The following is a 10722-nucleotide window of genomic DNA, read 5'->3' as shown; positions in this document are numbered from 1 at the left end:
AATATTCTCAAGCTTTTTTTATTTTTTGGTAAGTAAACATATGGCTGCAGGAGCTGGAGCCCTGGGCAAGGGCATATCCCTGACTATGCACCAGCAGAGCCTCATCAACTTCAGCATGGGTGCAGGGGGCTGCCCGTGAAAGCTCATTTTTGGATCACGGCCTTGGTCTCAAATAAGAGCAGACATTTGCTAACATGTAAAGCAGAATTCCGTGCTACCACTGCCCAGTATGAATAGTTTGACCAATATGAGTATTTAAGTGACATACTGGAAGAAGGTTGATAGCTCAAAGATCTCAGCACATCCATGGGGCCTAGTTATGAAGCAACCACAACTCCCATTGAAGTCACTAGCACTCACGGGGTACATGGCAGCTCTCAGAATGAGGCCAATAGTTTATTCCAGACTAGGAACCTAAGGCAGTTGGTTGGGAAGACAAAACTTCAGTGACACGCAAAAATGTGCAACAAATTACAATGACAAGGTATGAGCATGTGACCTTGGAAAAATGAGATCTCTGCTCAGACCATATCGACAGTGCTACTTTACGCATGCTGAACACGCTAATGTTGGCCCACGGACAGGTGCAGTCGGAAGAGATTACCACAGCACCCACGTCCCTGGTCAACCAGACTGTTTTACAAGCAAACAATGGGAAATACGAAGGGAAGCCGTAAGTATCCAGAACTCAAAACAAGCTCTTTGTGCCCAAGAACAATGAAAGGAAGGTTTGTTTAAAGCTTTTCAGATGTTGATCCTTTTTCTCCCTCCCACACAGGCACAGAAACACAGACCTTATTTTTCCTGCCTCTATCAAAACAATTTTAAAAGATTGATTTTTGTTTTAAAAGAACATGAAAAAGCCTATCTGAGTCACTACTCAAAATACCCTTCAACTGACTGGACATGGGCCCAGTCTGCATGGGCTTTATCTTTACAATGCCTTAGCCTTGAAAAATAGTTACACTGGGACCATTTTTTAAAGATGACCTCCAAAAGGCTTTTAAAAAGGGTATGTGCCCATTTTTGATTCTTTATCAAATATAAAACAGGCTGAAGGCTCATTTATTTTTATAAGGTTTTGTTTTCCAGCCTGTATAACCTAGAAATAGCAGGATTGTCACTTCTGGTCTTCCCCAGTTGTAATGAAAAAATTCAAGGGGTCTCAAAAGAGCATGGGTTTCAAAAAAAAAAAAAGGAGTACTTGTGGCACCTTAGAGACTAACCAGTTTATTTGAGCATGAGCTTTCGTGAGCTACAGCTACGATATGCTATGCATCCGATGAAGTGAGCTGTAGCTCACGAAAGCTCATGCTCAAATAAACTGGTTAGTCTCTAAGGTGCCACAAGTACTCCTTTTCTTTTTACGAATACAGACTAACACGGCTGTTACTCTGAAACCATGGGTTTCAAAGTGTCATATGAAAGAAGTAAGACGGCTGAATTTTATCATAAGCACTCTGTCTCCAAAGCATTCTTTAAGCACTAGAGTTAAATAGAAGTTAAACAAAAGAATTTCAAACTAAAAATCCCTTCCCCTCTCAGTTATTCAATTTTAGTCTCTTACGGTGCCAGAATTTCACTAGTTTTCCAGTTGCCTTCCAGGTACCTAAAACTTGAATTTCTAAAATTTCTAAATGTAAAAAGCTAGCTGGGCTTCCAAACCTACTCTCCTCTATCCCTTCTCCCCCCACCCACCTTAAAATGTATTTTAAAAGGCCTTAAACATTGTTCTCTTTTACAATTCATCTTTAATGTCTCAGTAAGAAAATGGTAGAAAAAAAAATCTTGATTGAGCGCCTTTTTGCATAGATCCCATCACAGGATTGGATTTAAAATCAGATTGTGTGTGACAAAGTAGGTATAATGGGATGGCATAAAGGTTTCATTAGCACTCTTTTGGGGTGACCCACTTAAAACCCATCTGGGGATTGGTCATGATGAGTAACTAGACACTCATGCCAAGAAAACCTAACTCCCCTCAATGTGTTTGCTATCACATGGGTGGGTTTGTACAGAATGAACATTCCATGGGGAAACGCACTTTGAACAAAAATGTAAATAATATAATTTAGAACAAAACCGAAATCATCATCTGACACAGAGAAGGAAATTAACATGCATGCTGCAGGGTCAACAATATATCAAGAAACAATTATATACTCTGTAGTAAGGAAGCAATTCCATTAATCAACGTATCTCATTTTATTTGTTTAGCAATTGGATGGCTTAACCCAGAGCTACCTGAATTATTGGCACCTGGGATGGATGTGTATTTTGTCCCCTGCAAAACCTTGCTGTACCTGCAGGTACTGAAACACCTCTTGTTTACTGTCTGTTTTATTGAACTTGTGACTCCTCCCAAGTGAATGTTTCCTCTCCCACGTTAAAAAGATAGAGCAGTGCTTTGTGCCAGATCCTGCTCTGGCACAACCACAGCAGCCCTTGAAATCATGACCCCTCTGGAAGAAGAATGCCTTTTCGGTGTGCTCAAGGGGTTAGCACTTCCTTTTCCCCACAAAAGTCTTGTAATCAGTTTCTGGCGGTCCCAGTGCTGAACCAGGGTTGAAAGCTTACTCCTTAATTATATGGCTTAATTACAGCCATCTTTGGTTTTAGAAAAATTTAAAAATTGCCAAGCGCTAGAGTGACCTTTGACCCCAGAGCTCCTGTGAGTACTGACTAAACAAATGCATTTTCCCAATGCTTCCCTACCTCCTACCCCCACTTCTAGTGTCTCATCTTTTGTCTTGCTGTGACTCTCTCTTAAACAGCAGCTTCTCCTCCTAAGAGACAAATGTAGGAAAAATTCAGCTGCTTTCATAGATTAAGCACCACATCTACTGGAGTTTTCCCAGACACTTCTGTCATCAGCTGTTGACTACCACAGTATGAGAAATATATAATTAGATCAACTCACAAGCCTTCTTTTTTCGAAGGGATAGGGTCACTGAAAGGATTAATGAGCAGTAGGGGTTGGGGGGGGGGGTGACCCCTCCCAAATTTGGGTCAGCACCTTATGCAAATTTTTTGGCTCTAGAAATCTGACTGGAAATCTTTCAAAAGATGCTGTTCTCATGAGATTCCTGGCTCATGATGGCTGCAATCAGGTTCTTGTGATATTTTGGTACTTTTGCTTCTAGCTGAAACCAGAAATCACAAGTACGAGAAAATATAGGTGAACAAAAGGTTAGCCAAACTTTTTCAAATGCTCCCTTGCCCATTAGTTCTATTTTGTAAATATTCACTGGAATGAGAGGGTTCCTCCTGATTTAAAATTTGCAGGTAATTTTGATTTTTCACTTGAAGCACACAATCAAATAGCTGGGGTCAAATGTGAGACAAGAGGCAGCAGAACAATGAACAGACAATGAGCATGATCATTTGTCACTCCCCAAATCGACCTCAATTGCCTTCATTGCAGTGGATAAGGAACAGACTAGATGATGTGAGTACACCCTATGTCTCTATTAATTATACACGGTTGGATACCCACCCACTCAAGAATTATATAGACTTCTCTTGGTTACCAGAATCCCTAATTCCAGACTTGTTTAGAGAAATGTCTGTTATAAATGTACTGAATTTATGCATGTTCACTCAAAAAAAATATACTTGGAAGATCTGTTACCTGAAAAATCCAATTGTGGTGGTATGCTTTGGGTTTTTTGAGGCCACATATGCCAATGTCTTGGAGACTCAAACACTGCAGTCCTGCATACTGGCTCTCCCAGTAACTTTATTTTTCCCTTTAAGGCTTGACTGGTGGGATGACAAGACAAAAATTACTTTCCAAAAAACAAAAACAGGACTTTTTCCTGGTGCATATTTCCACACTAAGAAAGCCTCCTGTATTCATCATGCTCTGGAAAGACAAGCTGATATTCACATTCCCTTTCTAATTTGAAAGAGGCTTCTGAAAGGTTCTTTGCACATATCAGTACTATGTCCATTAAACACTAGCAGAATGGTGGTGACTTCCCAACACACCCCTACGCTTGGCAGGGGAAGGGTTAGTGGAAAACTAGAATCAAATTTGAAGACTCCTCAACTGAAATGGAGAGAGAAGGGTTTGAAAGATGGACCCTACTCTGTATTAAATTTCAAATTTAGTTCCTTCCCTCGAACATAAACAGGATTCTCGTTTTTTATGGAGGACAAGTTGTTCAGCATTAGAGCTTCCCCACACTACGTGCTTCCTCACCTGGTGGGACTCGTAGCTCAAGTTGTCATGGCCATGCAATCCTTGACTTCTCTGCCGAAAGGGTCAGAAGCGATGGGGTCTGCCTTACAGAAAGCACCACCCATGACTAGGGAATGAACTCAATAGAGCTGCTGCCAAACTGAATGCCTCCTAGAGTTCCCCCATGAAGCCTCTTAACCCTCCATCTCTCCCCCAGTTCATCAGTCCAAGGCCCGATTTCGAAAAGCATGTTCTGTATGCAATGTATCAGCCAAGTGTATATTTTACAAAGGCAAAGAGATTATTTGCTGCTCAGGGGTAATAAATGTAGTGTGTGGGGAATGGGGGAAGTCATGTCAAACACAAGAGGAAAACACTGTACAGGAAGCTTGCATATTAATTTCTATAACAGAAATCTCACAAGTCCCACCCCACTATAAAAGTGACAATAATGTAATGCTGTTTTACAGGCATTTACAGGCATTGACAGGCCCATCACAATGGAAATATCTCGAGCACGTTATTTGGCTGCCGTGACAGAAAGAGTTGTTTGTTTTGAAACAGATTATTTATTTTTGTAATGCAGACAAATTAGCAACCTATTTAATGAACGACTGCTGCTTATAAACTTCATCTCTGAAAAGTCACAGGACTCAGAGCACATCAGAAATGTTGGCTCAGAAAGAGAACAGAGTCAGGCTTGTTTGTCCGGTATTGGCCTGAAGTGCTCTGAACCTCCATAGACAAAGCTTAGGGGATATTGTTGGCTTCTGTAACTTGCAAATTCATGATCTTTCAGTCTTCCAGTCTGTTAACTTCTCCAGACAGTCACACATCTTACTTTGGAAGATAGCTGTGGTAGAGGGGAGGGATTAAGTTATCACATCCTGAGGCCCAAGAAATTAAATTTGCTACTGCTGTGTATCTCACTTTGGGACTGCCTTAAACTTTCCTGGGGAACTAGAGTGGAATGTTCCATTTCACCAGACCTGCAGCTTTTTTTTTGGTTTTGTTTTGATGTGTCAAGTGTAACTCTTACACGCCACACATTTCAACAGTGCTGCTGTAAAGCAGCCTGTTCCTCAGATGAACTATTCTGCAAATACCATTAGGAACCCTTATGTTTAAAAAACAAACTTAAATCAACATTAGCATTGTAATTATTGCAAAGCCACTGAATGGGCCACTTTGTTACCTAAAGTCTTTTTTAATCCCAAAACAACATAGTTAGGATGGGAAAGACTTTCTGGAGGTATTTGAAATATGCTTATTCCATTTCAGATCCTGAGACTCAAGTTACCAGCATGTTGTGAGATAAGGCAGCCAGCGCTGGGACCCCAGGGTTCTATGCAACTTTGGTAATTTGCTTGGCTCAGTACATGGGCCATTTAAGCCCCTGATAACACCAGCTGGAATGTGTGCTCTATAGCCAGGGACAGCTGGGAGGAGAAAAGGTTAGTCACAAATTAAATTAAGAGGTGTAAAATGCTGTGAGAAGAAAAACAAATTGAGATGGTGAAAACAGGTGCCAACTGACATTTACTCAATACTCAGTCACACTTTCCTTTCTCTCTATGTAATTAGCAGCTAAGCTGAATTAGGGCAGATTTCATGCTTCTGTGACCTCCATGAACCACCCCCTCCCCCTCCTGAAAAAAGGAAAAACACCTGCAGCTAGAATATTTTCCATAGGAGTAAAATGAGAAAAATCCCAACTACTGTGGAGCTGGGTTAGTAACAATGAATTCTTTTGAAAAGGATAAAACTGGCTTTATCTGAGGAATTGCTGGTAAAGTCAAATAATTATTTGCCTTATTATTACATTTACCAAAACATAGCAATGCGGTGGTATGCTTTGGAGGGGGGAGGGTTGGAGGAAAAATACTAAAATCAACAAATAATAGGCTGGTAAATATTTAGAGGTCCAATTGAATGGCCAAGAGCACTGTGAAGAAGGAACTCCCAGCTATCTTGTTCATGTCTTCAGCCTTGGATAAGCCACTGACTTCAGAGAGCTTTGGATCAGGCCCATTTGCTCTCTGCTTCCTGGAAAATGAGGATAACATTTTCTTGCCTCTCTTGCAGGGGTGCCAGGGGGACTGAACTAGTTAACACTCAAACTATTTGGAGCTGCAAAACGCTACGTAGTTCTAAACACTATGTTTTAAAGTAGTATTAGACTTGACTCGTAATGATGTGACAGCTCCCTTCCAGTTTAAAGCCAACCTTAAGTCGGGGAATAAAGTGAAGACGGCCAATCAGAACCAACAGTAAGTGACAGTAATGGTTTAAAATCCATGGGTCCAATCCTGCAGCTCTTGCTCATGTGAACAATCTAATTGAAGTAAATAGGCCCAATCATTCCCCTGTAATTCAAAGGGTGTTTCATATGAAGTTCCAGTTTTGACCCATTTCTGTTTTAATTATAATGTTTACACTTTGGTACCTATACATTTCTGAAAAGATTCCCTTTCACAATTGCTTCAATGGCCTCATTGATTAGTTACACCAGGCTAGCTAAACCAGCAACACCCCCGATGGAGAGACAGCTTATACTGACAGTTCTTTTGCTGGCAAACGGACTTTTTGTGAATGTATTCCAGAAAATCCATCATTTTGTGTCATTCCTGATCTCTGTCACCTTCAGACAATAAAATACCATAATTTTATGTATGGTAAAATATAGGGATCTCTTCAAAATTGTTTGTTATATATACATATATATGTGTATTAAATATAGCTTCACCCATATCCATGCCTGAAGAATGAGTGACTAAGACATGCCAAAATAATGTTTTGCTTACGTTATCATTAAAACAGAAGTCACACTATTGAGGATTCATCATGCTGTGTCATTTGACCTAAGAAGTTGTATACAGAGAGGAATGGCTCAGATTGAGGCACAGTCAGAGGGTTGATAGCAAATAAGTCCAACAAGAAATTTTTGAATGATGCCATTAGAGGCAACAGTCTCACGAGGTTAAACTTTGGTGGCAAGGTCAGTGAAAAGATGCCAAATACCACCCCAGTTTTGGGTTGCACACATAAAAATGTGTCCCATATTATGGGGGAATATACAACATCAGTGAGATTACATTTGTCAAGATTGCAAACAAAGGTGTGATTGTAGCACAGGTAGGCATATTAGCATAGGTAGACATAGATTAAATCTAGCACAAATATGGCTACCTGCGCTACAATCACACCTTCACTTGAAGCATAGGTATACCCTTAGATATCCTGTACAGTGCCAGACTCCACCAAAGTAATTCATAGCTTTTAAAAAAAAAAAATTTCAAAGTACCATACTAATACTATTGATTTTTCACTGTGTTCTTGTGAGGTATTGCCCTGATTTTACAGATGGGGAAAACAGGCAGACATATAAGTGGTAAGTGACTAAAGCCAAAGGAGAAGTTGCTATCAGAATCAGGTTTAAAACTTAGGTTGGTTCTACTGTTTGTCAGTCCATTAAATCACTCCTTTCAAAAATAGGTATGGGAAATATTTAACAAGTCTTATTTCTGTCTATTAATGCCACACTTTTTAGTATTTTGATATTACTATTATCTCATAACCAGAGAAATGGTGAGGAACTGCAATTCAGGGAAAGCAAGATAAATGTTTAGGCTGGAATTGTCAAAGGGGCCTAGGGGAGTAGGGAGCTCAGCTCCTTTGAAAATTACGACCTCTGTGTGAAGAGGAATTTGCTAGGAAGGGGGAAAAAACCCTGAATTTGTAGAGCTTGATCAAACAGCTAAGAAGTGCTGTGTGATAATTATCTGAGGGGTGAAAATGCTGGACTAGTCAATTTGTATAAAAAATAATTAAGACAAAATGGCTTCCTGTCAAAAACAAAGCTTCTGTGGAAAAATTCATTTGAGTGTATTTTCTGGTGGGTTTTTTTCAGTTAAAAAGTGAAATCATATTTCTTCATTAAAATTGTTCAGAATTCTGGTTTTCCATTCTAAAGCTGAATTTATTTTAACACAGGAAATGGACAATTTTTTTTTTAAATTTCCCTTGAAAAATAATTGACATTTTTCTACCAGCTCTATTGAACATCAAGGAAGGAGAATAATAGACATGGGTTGAATTTTTTTGACTGTGGAATAGGAGAATGGTAGAAGTCCATCTTTTGAATTATTTGATTGGAAAAAGCAATGGAAAATATACTATAGAGAAAAACTGTATGTTGTCAGAGGCAAAGGCTTAAATGTCTTGCTTACTCTTTACTATCTTAATTTCTCATGAAAAGACAACAACTTTGCTCATCTAAGAAAGCCAAACTGGCTAACTGAGTTGTAATTCTAACCAATCCCCCTCAAGATGATCAACAAGAGAAATAGTGAAAGGTCGTTGGGCCTGAAAACAGATGACAGAATGTTTGAATGGCAAGTGTGTTTAAATATGATGCATCCCAAAATGTGTGTGGCTTGGGTTGGGGGGGGGGGGGCAGAAAGGGGGGTAAAATCAATCAAGAAATACTTCATCTCTAGTATTTTTCTGATGTAGAATATGTCTAACAGAACCATAATAAAATTGCTGAAAAAACAAGGAACTCTATTGACCTAAAATTTCTCTCAGCAGGTGCTAGCCCCAAACACTCAGAAACTCAGCGCTTGTAGACCCTAATTCTGTTTCATATTAGTGATGGGCAAACTTCAAAAGATTTAGAAGTTCAGTAAAGATCCAAAAGTTCAGTAATTTGTCTGACCCATTTCATACTAATTGGAGCTTGTGAATTTAAACTCGAACTCTGTCTCTTATAGGTTTTTCCTGCATTACAGTGTTTCAGCTAGAACAAGGGCAAGCAAAGGCCCCTCCAAGATCATGTTCAACCCCAAGAAAGATCCAGTTTGAATTTGGGTCAAAGGTTTGGGTCCATTATTTCACAAACCCACCGCTATTAACATCTTATTCTGCATGTTCAATCCTCCATCGCATCTACAAAACCTCACAACAGATTTGATTCAGGTTGTGGATAGCCAGGTTAATCTTGACTCTTTACTCAATTGATTCAATTCTTTCCTGTTTTGAGGAAATTTCATGTAATGTTGTAGGTGGATTTGAAATGAACTCTGCACCCATGGGAAGGAGAAAATGCTAAGTTTGCTCTGCTTGAGTTGATCCCAGGGTCCTGGAGACACTGGGAACATCCAGTGCCAGAAACTTCACCTCCACCAAGGGCACCCAACCCATGCATCTATTGGATGTCGAAGGCCAGTGGGAAAGACATAGGTCCATTGTTGGTAGAGACAATAATGACTCTCTTAGAGTGGGTTGGGGCTTTGGCTCAGGAAACTATTGCTTGACCCAAACAGTGCAACCAAACAACATCCAGTATCAAGTCTTCAGTCTTAGTGCTGAGATGAGAATGGTATGGAAATTACACTGGTCACAATGGTGAATGTTCTCTACCTAGCTGCACATTACGGAAGTGGGGGGACATCATCAACCCCCACAAAAAAGTGGGAGGACCTCATCACTACCCACAGCTGCTCATCCCCTTGTCCAGCATTTAATTCTGCCCCAACTGCCAAATCACATCCTTCGCTAAATTCTGCTCCCATACCTATTCTGCTCCTTGCAGCCCCCCCTTTAATTCTGCCTTCTAGACTCACATCTGCTCCTCCTGGGTTTCCTCACCCCTCTCTCCTAGCCTGAGTGGACTGCAGTAGGATCCCCTTTGCCTCTTTCCAGGTTTGGTGTTGCAGGAGAGGGGCAGAGGAGGCTGAGGTCTTTCTCCTCCCCCTTTCCTGCCTCTCATGAGAGTGGGGTCTGCTCCTGAGGGGACGGGGAGAGCACTCTGCATGCTTCCTGCAGCAGCCCTGACTCACTGTTCATCCCCAGGAGGCAAGCAAGCGGGGAAAGAATCTAGAGGGGTTCCCCCCCAGGCTGTACTAAACATATGCACCCCTCAGAAACCCAGGCTGCTCTTTAGAGCTTTTATTTGTTGGGTCTGAGACAGCACATTTTAAACATTGGATGGAGATCAGGGCAAAGTTTTTTAAATGAGCAGCTGCAGTTAGTAATCCATATGTAGGCACCAAAATAAGTGGCTTGATTTTTCTAAATACCAATTTTAGCAGTTAACTTTAGACATCCATTTCTGAAAATCTTAGCCCAACAGTCCATGCCAGTATTAAACCTACCTGTTCCTATTGACAACTGGTCGTGAGATATTGCTGACTTGCTTGCATATCTCAATAGGAATGAATGTATAGGCTTTGGGGCAACTTTGTTCCTTCCTGCTGAGCATCCCCAAAGGGAAGTTTTGTGCAATTATTTTTTCTCCTTAAGGACATTCTCATTTGAGGTTCCATTTGGTCTTCCCTCTTAGCCAGCACATATAGGGCAGCTAGAAGGACTAGTGAGGAAATGTGAGCTATGGGGCCTTCAGTATGCTAAACTTATTATTAATCTGACCTAATCCATCTGATTCACTTAATGTTTTACCATATATATAACTGCAATTGGACATGGCTGGCTATGATCCAGACTGGATAAAAGATCCTGGTCGGATGGAGGGAAACAAC

The sequence above is a fragment of the Chelonia mydas genome, chromosome 2 (genome assembly GCF_015237465.2).
Source record: "Chelonia mydas isolate rCheMyd1 chromosome 2, rCheMyd1.pri.v2, whole genome shotgun sequence".
In the NCBI taxonomy this organism is placed as follows: domain Eukaryota; kingdom Metazoa; phylum Chordata; order Testudines; family Cheloniidae; genus Chelonia; species Chelonia mydas.
This window is presented reverse-complemented; position numbering follows the sequence as displayed.